Genomic DNA, 15,407 nt, shown 5'->3' on the forward strand with positions numbered 1-15,407 from the left:
TCTTTCCTTCCTGCACTGGCTAGACCTTCCACCCCTATGTTCATTAAGAATGGTAACAGTGGACACCCATGGCTTGTTCCCTTTTTCAGTTTTATTTTTTAAGTAATCTCTAAGCCAAATAGGGTGCTTGAACTTAGGATCCTGAGATCAAGAGTCACATGTTCCACCAACTGAGCCAGCCAGGTGCCCTGCCTTTTCCTAATCTTAAAGGGAAATTTCAGTCTTTTACCATTTAACTAGAGTATTAGTGTTGTGGATTTTTTTGTGGGTGCTGAAAGGCACAGGATAGACATTCCCATTCCAAAAGGGAGAAAGAGGGATCCCTGGGTGGCACAGCGGTTTAGCGCCTGCCTTTGGCCCAGGGCGTGATCCTGGAGACCCGGGATCGAATCCCACGTCGGGCTCCTGGTGCATGGAGCCTGCTTCTCCCTCTCCCTCTGCCTATGTCTCTGCCTCTCTCTCTCTCTCTCTCTCTCTCTGTGACTATCATAAATAAATAAAAATTAAAAAAAAAAAAGGGAGAAAGAGGAAAGAAGGATGGGGTGACAGATCTCAAGCAAAACCCAAAAATACCAAAGCAAATTCCACTAGATCTAAGGCTTGAGAATGAATGATCCTCTTTGGTTTGATGCTCTGCCTTCTGAACCCACTGGGACAGCAGTCCCACCTGATGGAGCCAGGCAGGAATCATGCCCCCAAGGATTCAGGGGTCCAATCCCCCTAGCTGAATTCAGTCAGACCATGTGGCCTATTGAAACCCAGATGGTAGCCTGGATGGCTAAATTGCCTGGATGGCTAAATTGCCTTCAGGGTTCTTTTTCCCTCCACTCCCCCCCACCCCTTTTTTTTTTTAAAAGCACCTGTTTGCAGCTGAATAGCTCTCTGGTCCAGTCCTATAGGAACTAAGAAATCTGACAGCTTTCCTTCATTTCATCTCATTTTTAAATGTTCCCTTTGATTCACATTGGCAGTGTCATTGCTGATAATCCCATTTCTTTCCCTGCCTTCTGTTGAAATGGTGGATTCACACCCAAATCTCTTTATCAAATGGTTGTTCAGCCACATTCTTAGTGTTCTCTTTGGAACAACATTTCTCATGTTTTGCAATGTGGATAGGCTAAGAACTTTCCAAATCTTCAAGGTGTGGTTCCTTTTTGCTTAAGAATTCCTCCTTCCGGATCCCTGGGTGGCTCAGCGGTTTGGCGCCTGCCTTTGGCCCAGGGCATGATCCTGGAACCCCGGGATCGAGTCCCGCGTTGGGCTCCCGGCATGGAGCCTGCTTCTCCTTCCACCTGTGTCTCTGCCTCTCTCTATGTCTATCATGAATAAATAAATAAAATCTTAAAAAGAAAAAGAAAAAGAATTCCTCCTTCAGTTCATCTTTCCTCTTTCACATTTTACTTTGAGTAAAATTAAGGAGGAACCAAGTTTCTCCATTGACACTTTTTGTACAAAATGTCCTCACAGCTAAGTATCTGTATCATTTACACATTCTGCCTTCCCCACGCATGACACTAGAACATAGTTCAGCCAAGTTCTCTGCTATGTTACAGCAAGGATCATCTTTCCTTCAGTGTCAAGATAGCTGCTCCTCATTTCTGAGATCTCACCAGAATCACTTACATTTTTATTTCTAGCATGCATCTCAAAACTCTTCCAGCTTCTACTCATTACCCAAAGTCACAACTTCCTACTTCTCAGTACCAAAATCTTAGTCTGCTTGGGCTGCTTTAACAAAATGCACAGCATAGATTGGGTGACTTAAGCAACATTTTTCTCACAGTTCTCAAGACTGAAAGTTCAAGGTCAATGTGCAACAGGGTCCATGCCTAGTGAGGGCTTTCTCTTTGGTTGCTGATGGCCACCTCTTGCTGTGTCCTCATAAGGCAGAGAGAGCCTCTCTCACATTTTTTGTTCTTATAAGCCACAACTCCCATTATGAGAGCCTCACTTTCATGACCATATCTAACTCAAATTACCTCCCAAAGGCCTTATCTTCAAAGATTATCACATTGGTGTTAGAGGTTCAGTATATGAATTTGAGGGACACACAACTCAGTCCATAGCATTATCTAGAAGTTTGGTCTTGCTGAGTGCACCTTTCCCAATCCTTTGGCTAGAGACAGTAGGCTTTTATTAGGGTGTTTTTTGTCTACTTCTGTTGGCATTTCAAGGTTGCTGGCTTCTTCAGTTTCAAGTACGGGATGTAAGAGGCAAAAAGAAAACTCAAGGAACTTGCTGCCTTATTGTTCCTCAAGTCCTAACGTCCTTAACCATTCTGCCTTTTCTCTACCTTTCAGAGTCTTCTTATGTTTTCTGTCATGTCTGGCACTCTCACTGTAAGTTACATGGCAAAAATGCTTGTGGCAAAGATACTAACTGTAAGGCAATTTTGTCGGAAAAGAAAAAAAAGTTGATCGTTTGATTTGGCAGTTCAGTTTCAGCAACTGCTGGAGAGTGTGCTTTCCTTTCTCCATTGATGCAGTACTCTCATCTTTCTATTATATAAATCTTAGCCCTTATAACAGTCTTACAGTGGGCACAGAGGTTTGAATCAACATTTGCCATAGAACTTTGAAATAGCTATCAACAGACATGTGAATATACACCAGGAACAAACAACCCTGTGGAAGGCTTTCAAAAATGCAACACAAAGCTCAGTTAAAAATGTGCATCCTAGTATTTGGAAATGGATGCCTCTCCTAAAAAAAGAAAACATGCAATGCCAAATGAGATAAATCAACAAGAGGGAAAAAAACAGTATTATACTGTTTTGTGGTTTTGGTTTTTTCTTTCTTTTTTTTTTTTTTTTTTTTTTTGAATGAAATACTTCTAAGACAGGAGTTTTGGTACAATCCACCAAATCAGTTATTTGCATAGTATTGCCATGGATCTCTCTACACTGTAAATGTATTCAAATATTCTGTATTTCACAATAAAGTCTTCTAATCTTGTTCTTCATTTCTCATGTTTAATTAGGTCCTTTTTTTTAATGGATGCCCTCTTATTTTTCATGATTTTATCTCTTATGGCAAAATTGCCTTATGGCAAATTAGTTAAGCAGTGAAATGTTTGCAGTGAAACTACCTAGAACTTATTTCATACATAATGTCTACAATTTTTAGTTGTACTTAGTGTAAGGAATAGGAAAAAGTTTATCTACCCTCCTGCTACTTATTTTTTTTAAAGACTGTTGGAGGGCTATGCCATAAATTACTGATGAACATTTAGATTGTTAATAGATATAATTTTTTTCCTACTAAAAACAATGCTGCAATAAACAAGAGAGTCAATTGTTTGGGTATTTGCTTGTTTTCCATTTCTGTATCACCAGGGCTCAGCAGTGCCAAGCTAATAAACGTTTACTGAATGAATAAATGCATCATGACTAACATGCTATTTCCTTCTTTACCTAGTGTGCACTTAATTGCTCCAAAGACTCTCACCACATCAAGAGCAGACTTAAAACCTCAACAGTAAGAACTGATATTGACTAAAAATTAGATTAATTGATATAGACCTGAGATATGCCTTCTCCATCAGTATTTGCATTTTATGGTGGAAAGAATTTAGCCTTCCAGGTAAGGGTGCAAATAGGATTAGAAGAAATTTATCAAAATCCCAGGGTTAACTCAGATTATGGGTAGTTTAAAATTTCTTAGTGTCCTAAGTTTTTTACAAATATCCATGTTCTATCTGAAAAGAACAAAACAAAAATCATTCTAAGGGTAGACAAAGAGTTTTTAATACTCAGTGACCTAAAGCTGTGGTCATGGGGGTGGGGCAGAGAGGGGGAGTCTAGAGTCTCCATAAAAAAACATCATGCTGTCTGTCAATTAACTGGTATCCTCGCCCTGCATTAATTTGGAAATAAGTGAAAGCATAAGTGGATGTGTCACTTCATAAAAACATTGTGACAGGCCTGCGGGTAAACTGCATAGAAGTTGCACAAAGCTGTACTCATCACTGGTCAGACGAGTAAGCTACATGGGTGGCAGGCTAATGATAACAGAAGCTGACATTTACTGAGCCCATACTTCACATAAGGTACTGTTCTGGATGCTTACCATGGAGCATTGTCCTCCTAATGCTTTTACAGATGAGAAGATAGAGGCAGAACTGCCTCATGTGATTACCCTCCGTCACACAGTAGCAAGCAAAGGAGCTAGAACATAAAGCACAGGAAGTGTGCTCCAGAACCCAAACTTTTATTTATTTTTTTTTAAGATTTTATTTATTCATGTGAGACAGAGAGAGAGAGAGAGAGAAAGAGAGAGAGTCAGAGACACAGGCAGAGAGAGAAGCAGGCTCCATGCAGGGAGCCTGATGTGGGACTCGATCCTGGGACTCCAGGATCACACCCTGAGCCAAAGGCAGATGCTCAACCACTGAGCCACCCAGGTGTCCCCAGAACCCAAACTTTTAATTTTAAGGACGTCAAAAAAGGCCTCCTCCTACTCTAAAAATCTTCCAGCTGTTTGATAGGTCATGCTTGTCAAAGCAGTCTTGAGGGGTTTCCGTATGGAGAGAAGATGCAACTAATCTTGCCCATGGGAATTCTGTGGGGGCAAGTACATCCCTGTGACATTTCCCTGGTGCCTTGCCACTGATTTTTCATTCCCCCTACCTCTGGGACACCCCATGATTTGCTCTCATTTTGAACTTTTTTAAGATTTTATTTTTTAAGTACTCTGTATACCCAACATGGGGCTTGAGCTCCCAAGCCCAAGATCATGAATCACATGCTCTACTAACTGAGCCAGCCAGGTACCCCTCATCTTGAGCTTTTGACCATTACTAGACCTTTACCTTTAGAATGGGTCCTGGCCACTTTACCAGTTGTGTGTCACACCTTTTATGGTCCTATCTTTCAGTTCTGTTCTAGTTGCTTCTCATTTTCATTTATATTTTTAGTCCCTGTTCTAGGAACTGACAATACTAGAGATTTATCTGCTTTAGTCCCTGTCTAAACTTAGTATTCCTATTGAGGTACAGTAAGACTGATTAGTATTTTCTCCAGTAAATGCACATGAAGGCATACTTTCCTGGGCCAGAAAGTAAGAATAGACTATGAAATTATTAAAAATGGAGGTGATGAGGGCAGCCCTGGTGGCTTAGCAGTTTAGCGCCACCTTCAGCCCAGGGTGTGATCTTGGAGACTGGGGATCAAGTCCCACGTCAGACTCCCTGGATGGAGCCTGCTTCTCCCTCTGCCTGTGTTTCTGCCTCTCTCTCTCTCTCTCTCTCTCTCTCTCTCTCTCTCTGTAGCTCTCATGAATAAATAATTAAAATCTTAAAAAAAAAAATGGAGGTGATGAGGCACCTGGGTGGCACAGTTGGCTAGGTATCTGACTCTTGGTTTTGGCTCAGGTCCTGATCTGACGGTCATGAGATCAAGCCCCACATCAGGCTCCAAGCTCAGTGAAGGGTCTGCTTTGAGTTTCTCTCTCTCTCTCTCTCTCTCGCTCGCTCTCGCTCTCCCCCCCCCACACACACACTTTCTAATAATAAAACTTTTTTTAAAAAATGGAGGGGATGACATTTGGTGATGATGGGTGACTTTTGGTTATGTGAGGGATATCCATGAGGTTCCAGACCCTTCACATATCATCTATAATCACAGCTTTGGCTATGATATCAGTTCCCTTATACAGATGGAGAACACAAGGTTTGGAGAAATTATGTCAGATTACACAGCCAAGATTAAAATTCAAATCTGTCTGGTTTGCAAAGCTAGAGTTCTTTCCCAATTTCTATGCTGATTGGACATTGTTGGAGGAGTAAAAAAGTTGGGGGCTCCACATATTGTCTATATATACAAATATACTATAAGCCCATTACTGGGCATCATCTACCAATTTTTGGCTATTAGGAGACATTGGTTCACAAACTTTAGTTGTTTTCGGTTTTTTGTTTGTTTTATACACACAGGTATGATGCATTTCTTAGAAAATATTGTGCCAAGAATCACTGGGGGGGAAAACGTCTACACAAAATTGGTTTTGACTCTGCCCAAGAATTAGAACAGTGACTTCAGTGCGTAATATTTCTTTGGTGCCTTCTAAATCCTTTTTGCAGAAAACTAAGTTAACATTTCACATTTGGAAAACTCCTAATTTCCAATTCCATTTGGTCTTTCTGAGGCTTGAACTAAATTGTAGGAGTTGTACTGGTTTGCTTTAGGGCAGTGGTTCTCAAAGTGTGGTCTGTGGGCCCCAGGGATCTGAGGCCTTTCTGGGGGTGTCCACAATATTATCTTTAAAATACTACTAAAATATTATTTGCCTTTTCTCTGTGTTGAAATTTGCACTGATATTACACAACAATGCTGGGCAAAACTGCTGCTGCTGTAGCATAAATCAGGGCAGTGGCACGAAACCATACTAGTATAAAAGGCCCATTGATTTAAGAGAATGGAAAGACAGGCCACAGACTGGGAGAAAATATTTACATAACACATATCTGACAAAGGACTAGTATCTAAAATATACAAAGAACTTTAAAAACTCAACAATAATAAACAACACAATTTAAAAATGGGCAAAAGATCTCAATAGAGACACCTCACCAAAGAAGATACACAAAGAAGAAAATAAGCATTGGAAGGATCCCTGCCTGGCTCAGTCAGAAGAGCATGGGACTGTTGATCTCAGGGTCATGAGTTCAAGCCCCACGTTAGGTATAGAGATTACTTAAATAAAAGCTAAAAAAAATAAAAAATAAAAAAAATAAAAGAACCACAGCATTGGAAAGATGCTCAACATCATAGGTCGGTCATTAGGGAACTGCAAATTACAAGAATCGGGTACTACTATATATTAAAATGGCTAATTTTTTTTAAAACCTACTGTCAAATGCTGGTGAAGATGTACAACAGTAGTAACTATTCATTACTGGTGGGACTGTAAAATGGTAAAGCCCGTTTGGAAGATAGTCTGGTAGTCTCTTACAAAGCTGAATATAGTCTTACTAGGGGATCCAGCAATCATACTCTTTGGTATTTATCCAAATGAGGTGAAAACGTATGTCCACACACAAACCTGCACACAAGTGTTTATAGTGGCTTTATTCATAATTTCCAAAAGCTGAAAGCAACCAAAATGTCCTCAAAAGGGAAGTAAATTGCTATATACTCAGTGGAATATTATCCAGCTATAAAGAGAAAAGAGCTATCAAGCCATGAAATGACATAAAGGAACATTAAAGGCATATTGCTTAAAGACTCCAGTCTGAAAAGGGTATATACTGGATGATTCTAACTATAGGATAGTCTGGAAAAGGCAAAACTATAGAGATGGTAAAAAGATCAATGGTTACCAGAGGTTCAGAGGAAATGGAGAAGGGGTGAATAGGTTGAGCACAACGATTTTTAGGGCAGTGAAACTCTTCTGGATGATACTGTAATGGTGGATGCAGGACATGCGTTTGTCAAAATCCACAGAACTGTATATACATCATGAAGAGTGAATCCTATTTTTTTTTAAGATTTACTTATTCATGAGACACAGAGAGAAAGAGGCAGACACACAGGCAGAGGGAGAAGGAGGCTCTCATGGGGAGCTTGATGTGGGACTTGATCCCAGAACCCTGGGATCGCAACCTGAGCCAAAGACAGAGGCTCAACCACTGAGCCACACAACTGCCCTGAACCCTACTTTAAATGTCTGCTTTAGTTAATAAGATCTCCATATTGGCTCATGGGCTAACACAGGTTAGACGACACTAATGCAATATATTAATCGCAGAGGAAACTTTGGTGGGGGGTTGGGGTATAGATATAATATGGAAACCTGTACTATCTGCTCAATTTTCTGTTAACCTAAAACCACCCTAAAAAATAAAGTCTGTTGGGGTATGTGACTCTTGGCCTCAGAGTCATGGGTTCAAACCCCACGGTGGGTAGAGAGTTTAAAAATAAATAAAATCTGGGACATCTGGGTGGCTCAGTGGTTGAGCATCTGCCTTCAGCTCAGGTCGTGATCCTGGGGTCCTGGGATCGAGTCCCACCTCAGGCTCCCTTGAGGGAGCCTGCTTCTCCCTCTGCCTGTGTCTCTACCTCTCTGTATGTCTCTCATGAATAAACAAAATCTTAAAAAAAATCTAATAAATAAACTCTGTCTAAAAAAGAAAAAAAGGTCCACTGATAGGTTTTCAGATCCCTCATTGTAACTAACCTTTAGGAAACTACCACTTGTCAAATTTAGGTTTGCAATCCAAGAATAACATCCATAATTATTTGAAAAAGCTGTTAAAATGCTTCCTTTTCCAGCTACATTATCTGTGTAGGGCCAGATTTGCTTCATATACTTGCACTAAAGCAACAGATCATGACAGATTGACAGGAAAAGCAGATGAGAACCCACCTGTCTCTGTTAAGTCACCCAATCTAAATCCCTTTCTCATATAACTTTTTTTTTTTTTTTTTACTAAATAGTTGTTTTTCGTTTGAAATGCTATTTATGTCAACATGTAATGGATTTTTAACATTATTTTTAAGTAAATGATGATTTTTTAAAGTGTCTCAGTTCTCATTTCGTATAGAGGAAATACAGATAAAATCCACATGCACAAAAGCTCTTTCGAGGGCATCAAGGGGTTCTGAAACCAAAAGAAGTTTGAAAACCACTGCCCTGGGCCTAGGTGGTTTAGTTAAACTTTAATTTGTAGGCTATTTTCTGGCTCATTTGGCAAGTGATGTACTAATAGCAATTGCATCTAATAGTTAACACACAGAAGCTGCCAATATCCAGAAAATGGCCATCAGGCTGTCCGGGCGTATGCAGAAAGTATGTGTGCTAAGTGTATCTTTTTTCAAGCGTGAATTTGGAATATGTTCAATTTTCATTCTTCTGTTATCTTCCTTTAAAATGAAACATTTCAAAGAATATAATAAAACATGAAGGTAAATAAAAAAACAGTGCAAGTCAAATTTATGGTGTGGGAACATAAGGCTTGCTATTACAGCTTTTAATGGCAGCTAGTTTACAATAAACATCGGGCTTAGCCTGGTAGAAAACAGTCACAGACAGGAGGTAAATACTTGTCCATTTCCAAGCATCTGAAGCTCTGGAGTCCCTCCAGTTGAATAATGCAGATCTGCCAACTGTCACTCATTTGGACTAACGCTTTTTTGTTGTTGTTTTAATTAAATTGGAAAAGAGAGAGAGAGAGAGAGAGAGAGAGAGAACATAAGATAAACCTCCCTCTGAAAGTACTAAAATTCCACGGATGGATAAATCCATGACCCATCCTTTTACACGGTGTTTGTTAGCCTTGAGTAAATCACACAGACTCCCATCAACAGAGTCACACAGGGGAATGGACTATATACTGTGTTAGGAAGGGCCCATTGCCAGCAAATCTGAATATTACAGTGAGGTTTTATAAACAGTGAGAAAAAATAGCTAGATCCTCACCCAGATAACAAGAATATAAATGGACCTTTTAATGAGCTTTGCATCATCACGTATGAAATAATAAATACACCCAAACAGAGATAAAAAGGGGAAAAGCAAAATTATGCAACATTTCTGTCGTTAAGATATGTGGGCAGCGTGGCTCAAAATAGAAGCCAAGCAGCTTTCCAAAGACGTGAAGGTTTTAGATAAAGAAAATATAATCGCCCTAATTCGTGTTTAATCCTGTTCCCTTCAGCTTTTGTCAGAAACTGTTACCCACCTCTGGTTATCTGAGGACAGTGGAACTGTTCACAGAAATATACCTGAAACAGATTCTTACAAGTCCATATTCTAAAGTTGTTACGTTTAAAAAAAGAACTGTGATAAAATTCAAGGTTAGGTGTAGGGAGAAGAACCAAGATAGAAACGACATATACTTTACGTTAATCTCTAATACACTTCATGAATAACTTATATTTATTTTTGCTGGATGAATACTTTGGATCAAAGGGTAATTTAGCATCAACTAAATTGTTAAAAGCCTTCACCTGTTATAAACACCTCAGAGTATTTGAAATCAAAGGCTTTCCATGTAAATGCTGGGTACTTATCCAGGGTGTTCTTTTTTTTTTTTTCTTTCTTTTCTTGAAATGAAAAATGTGGTTATGAGTAATCTTGATTTTTATTTGGATTATCATCTCATTGGCTAAGAGGTTGCCCTAGTGCTACAATGGAACCTTCCATTTTGTTTTACAGTGAAGGAAAACATTTTCCTTCTACAGACGTGTGCAGCAGAACAAGTCTACTCCATGGCAATGCTAGTAATTGCCTGACTCGTTCTATGTTCCAAAAGAATTTTAAAATAAATGATACTAGATCTTCGGAACTGTCATGATCTTTACTTTCAATTTCATTGTAAAGATTTATGACATGTCACAGGTGCCAAAACCAAAGGAAATAATGTGGTCAGGGAGAAAATGAATAAAATTTAAAAAGGAACCGAGGTACTATTTTTCCTTCTGATACTGATGCTCACATTCATCAGTTTCACAGGGTGTAGGGCAAATGTAAGCATGATGATATTAGACCAACATTTTGTAAATCAATACAACTCTGAGTATGAAGAAGTCTTAGACTTATCTAAAAGTTTCACTCAGAAGGCTTACAGGTGGAATAGAGCTTATGAAAGTGTGGGCTTCATTTGACCCTTAGAGTGCTTTTCTAAAAATTGAATTCATTGTCAACATCACAGGTTGGGATATCTCACAGAAACAAAGACATACCTGCATTTCTATCTCCTGGAACAAATGGAAGGTCTGGCAACAGAGTTCCTGTGTCGTTCTGTCAAGGCATCAGAGGGAGGTTAGGCAAGGGTGACCACCCTACCAGAGCTTCCCTAGTCCATTAGACCCATGTGTATTTCCTGCTTGGTGCATGGATATATTTACGTAGAAGGTGGTTGTCAATCAGTTGCTCTGGCTTCAGCTGTGAGTAATGAAGGCAAGATCAAGTTCAGGTGTCTACTCCTTTGGGGTTCCTCCCTATCTCTTCCAACAAAACTCCATATTATCTGTACAGCTGCAGAACCCAAATGGACCATTTTAGGATGGTTTTCAGGGCCCTCATCCCAGATTAGAATCACCTTAGAGTTTTACCACTGAAATGGAGAGTTTTGGGGAAATAAGGATTCAGAGTCTTTAATTGAAGGTTATGTCTAATCTAGGTTGAGCTGGGTAATGTATCTCAATTCAAGATGAGAATAATTCTGAAATCAAACAGAAAAAAAGACCCACGATGGAGGTATTACTGAAATGTCTCCTTGGGAGGGGGGGCACCTGGCTGACTCAGTGGGTAGAGCATGACACTCTTGATCTTGGGACTTGAGTTTGAGCAAGGAGTATACTTTTAAAAAATGTCTCTCTGTATATGAGATGAGGTAAAGAAGAATACCTGGATTCTGGGACCCACACTGTCTCTAACTAGCTGTGGGACCTTTTTTTTTTAAGATTTATTTATTTATTTATTTATTTATTTATTTATTTATTTATTTATTTATTTATTTATTTATTTATTTATAATAGCCATAGAGAGAGAGGCAGAGACACAGGAGGAGGGAGAAGCAGGCCCCATGCAGGGAGCTTGACGTGGGACTCGATCCTGAGACTCCAGGATTGCACCCTGGGTCAAAGGCAGGCGCTAAACCACTGAGCCACCCAAGGATGCCCCCAGCTGTGGGACCTTAATTGACTCACTTAACTCAGCCTCTGTTTTTCACCTATAAAAGGAAGGGAATGTTTCTGCATTCAGAGCCCAGGCCATACGTTAGAATCACCTGGGCAACTTTTTAAAATACTGATGCCTAGGCCCCACCCAAGGTCAACTGAATCTGGTTCTCTGATATGGGGGCCCAGGAATCAGTATTTTCCTGAGGTTCTTCTCTATGATTCTGAGGCACAGAAAGGGAGACAATACCACATGATTTCCAAGGAGAGACATGATCTGTTTGACATGATCTCCAAGGTTCCTTCCCATTCTCCAATTTCATGGTCTCTTTTTTTTTTTTTAATTTTTTATTTATTTATGACAGTCACACACACACACAGAGAGAGAGAGAGGCAGAGACACAGGCAGAGGGAGAGGGAGAAGCAGGCTCCATGCACCGGGAGCCTGACGTGGGACTCGATCCCGGGTCTCCAGGATCACGCCCTGGGCCAAAGGCAGGCGCCAAACCGCTGCGCCACCCAGGGATCCCCCAATTTTATGGTCTCAAGGCTTGATAGTGGCGTCAGGAAAATAGCTATTTGCTCTGTTAATTTCTCATTTATGTCAGATTGCCGGTCAAAACTTCATTTCACACACACAAAAAAAAAAAAAAAGATGAAGAAGATGTGGTCATAGCTTTTCATTTACATTAAACCATTAAATCCAAATTCAAACACCCACTCCCTTAAATTCACTCTCTACAACCACATTCAGGTATCACTGTCCAAGGCACGCTGATTTAAATATCTTTATCTGGACAAGGTATCTATGCTGTTGCCATTTGAAAGATGGCATATTACCTTCCCAGTATATAATAAGGTAACCACTAACCACACATTGCACTGAACACCTGAAATGTCAGTAGTCCCCAATGAGATACACTGGAAGTGAAAAATATACACTCAGCTTTCCATAGTCAGTACAAAAAGAAGTAAAATATCTCATTAATAATTCTTATATCAATCACATGTTAAAATAATTTTTTTAAGATTTATTTATTTATGATAGACATAGAGAGAGGGATAAGCAGGCTCCATGCCGGGAGCCCAATGCAGAACTCGATCCCGGGACTCCAGGATCGTGCCCTGGGCCAAAGGTAGGCACTAAACCGCTGAGCCACCCAGGGATCCCCAAAATAATAATGTTTTAATAGAATGTGTTTCACATAATATTAAAATTAATTTCACCTGTTTTTTTTTCTTTTCCAAATATGATTACTAGAAATTTTCCATTACTTAGGTGGCTCCCGTTATATTTCTATTGGACAGTGCTAAGAGACATCCATTTTCTGAAACTTTAACTGAAGTTTATAGAGTTTTAAAAAAGACAGGCCCAAGGTCACCTTGGTGGCACAGTCAATTAAGCAAAGGACATTTGTCTTCAGCTCAGGTCATGATCTCAGGGTGGTGAGATGGAGTCCTGCCTTGGGCTCTGTGCGAGTCTGCTTGGGACTCTTTCTCCCTCCCCCCTATACTGCTGCACACACACTTTCTCTCTGTGTCTCTAAAATAAAAAATAGGGGCCCTGGGTGGCTCAGTTGGTTAAGCATCTGCCTTTAACTCAGGTCATGATCCCAGGGTCCCGGGAAGGAGCCCCACATGAGGCTCCTGGCTCAGCAGGGAATCTGCTTCTCTCTCTGGCCTTTTGCCCCTCCCCCTTGCTTATGCTCTCTGTCTCTCTCTCAAATACATAAATAAAATCTTAGAAAAAAAGACAGCTCCTAGGAATGAGCTCAGTTGGGGTTTGAAAAACATTTAATTACTAGTCTTTACCACACAGGCTCTTTACAAGGGGACTATTCTTAATAGAAATGACTGGAACTACCCAACCTCAGCTGGATGGCAATACACAAATCAAAGGCAGTACTTTACACCAACAGGACACTCTTGTGCACCCGAATCTGGCCCTTGGGAGAACCCTAGTGGAACACCGCGGGGAGAACGATGGGGTGGTCCCTGGTCTTTTCCCTTTCCTTCCAATTCACGTGAGAAATGTGACTTCAACACGGCTGCTTGTTCTCGAGGTTTCCCGCTCAGACCCACCCGCGCTCTGTGCATGAAACAGACACACGGTGAAGGGTGAACTCGGTGAACGAGAGCATTTAGGGGGACAACATCTGAGCATCCGCTCACCCGCCTTTCTTCTCCCTCAGCGGTGCCTCAAATGCTTCAGCCCGATGGTGTCCGCGGTCTCCTGGGATTTTGAGCCAAAAGGTCTCAGATTAGCAGCCCCGGCCGGGCCTTCTGGGCCGCCGCAACAGAGAGGGCGGGGAGGGGAACGGCAAGGCTGGGTGGGGAAACGCGGCCAGCTTGATGCGCGGGAAGAGTAGGCAGCGGTGCGGAGTGTGGGGGTTCGGGTGCCAGCAGCACTCCCCCACGCTCCTCAGCCCCTCAGCTGCCGCCGCTCTGAGCCCAGGCCTCTGAGGCCCGGCGCGCCCCGGTCGCGGACGGCGCGCGTGTGAGGGCCGTTCAGGTCACCTGGGCTCCCTGTGCGCGGCGCCCTGAGCAGATCCGCAGGGGACGGCTGGGCGCCCCCTCCAGGCAGGGAGGGACAGCAAGACGTGGGGGGCAGGAAGAGGGCAGCGCCCGGAAGGCTGGGAGCCCCCGGGGCGGCGGCGTCTGGCGCAGGGGAAAGGCCACCGCGGCCTGAGGGGACCTGGCGACAGGTGTGCTCGTGTCCCTCTCCCAGGCTCCCACCCACCGCTGCGGTAGCACTTACTCATGGTCTTGTTTTCCTTCCTCCGCCACAAGCACAAAGGCCCTGCTTACTCCTCCGTGAGGCCCCAGCACCCAGCACGACGCTTGGCGCTCAAGGGCTTCTGCGGAGGGCGCCACCGGGAGCACCTGTCGTCCTGCGGCCGGGCTCGTGCCTCCGCATCGAGCTCCGCCTGCGCTCTAAACCCTGGACCCAAGGTCCCGAAGCAAGGGTGAAGGAGGAGGGGCGGAGGACAGGTCCCGGCGTCAGGAGACTGCCAGCCGTGGGCGCACGCACCTGCTTACGGCTGCCAGGGCTGCTCTGCCCTTTCCCATGGGCTGTGTTACTGTTCCCCCACCCACCTCGGGGGGTTTCTCTGAGAAAAACCATTCTGAGGACTGGTCTTGCTCTATTTTGTACCAAAATCCATAAAAAGCAGAGCATGTCCAAACCTTCCCCCCACAACAGTAGATTACTGTACTTTCCAACAGACTGAGCCACCGCCTTTGCCAGCGCTTGGGATATGCTGCAAATAAGTGGCCGGCACTCAGGAAGCTCAAGGTCCCAGCAACAGTTGTGCGGCCTTGGATAAGGAACACAGGGAGACTCTTTGTCTTCTGGTTTCTTCAGGGTATCAAAAGAGATAGTGGTATATTCAAGGGGTATGAAGAAAGCTTAACATTAGTCTGCATGGAGCTCTTTGAAATGCATGAAGGGCACTACAGTGGATCAATTCAACACTTGCCCTAGTGTTCCCAGAGAACCCTTGTCCGAACATTTATAAAATCTCTCCGCGGATGTGTACACACACACACACACACACACACACACACACACACACACGAATACATTTTAAATCACCTAATTGCTTTTAAAAATGTTAAGTAAACACGCTGCAATGATTATAAGGCATCTGTACCATGTATCCAATGCGAGCCTGCCACGGTAAGAGCTATTTGAGAAACTAAATCACATCAATGAAAGAATAGCAATGAGTCAATTGATGGAATATTGCATTAGCAATGGCCTCTGACCCCGCATGATGCCAACTGA

The 15,407-nt window shown here is 42.3% G+C and overlaps 1 long non-coding RNA gene across 2 annotated transcripts; it reads right to left on the bottom strand.

Moving 5' to 3' along the window:
* Positions 1–8,929: 8,929 nt before the first annotated feature.
* LOC140607008 (uncharacterized) lies at positions 8,930–14,625 on the bottom strand. 2 transcript variants are annotated; one of them, XR_012009182.1, is made up of 4 exons: positions 14,379–14,625; positions 13,793–13,853; positions 10,682–10,739; positions 8,930–9,125 (listed from the first exon to the last, which is right to left on the bottom strand). It is a non-coding gene; the product is annotated as an uncharacterized lncRNA (long non-coding RNA). The 2 variants fall into 2 exon arrangements; XR_012009183.1 differs by lacking the exons at positions 8,930–9,125; positions 10,682–10,739 and having other exon boundaries at positions 13,393–13,853.
* Positions 14,626–15,407: the final 782 nt, after the last annotated feature.

Source organism: Canis lupus, chromosome 16, assembly GCF_048164855.1.
Source record: "Canis lupus baileyi chromosome 16, mCanLup2.hap1, whole genome shotgun sequence".
NCBI classification, from domain to species: Eukaryota; Metazoa; Chordata; class Mammalia; order Carnivora; family Canidae; genus Canis; species Canis lupus.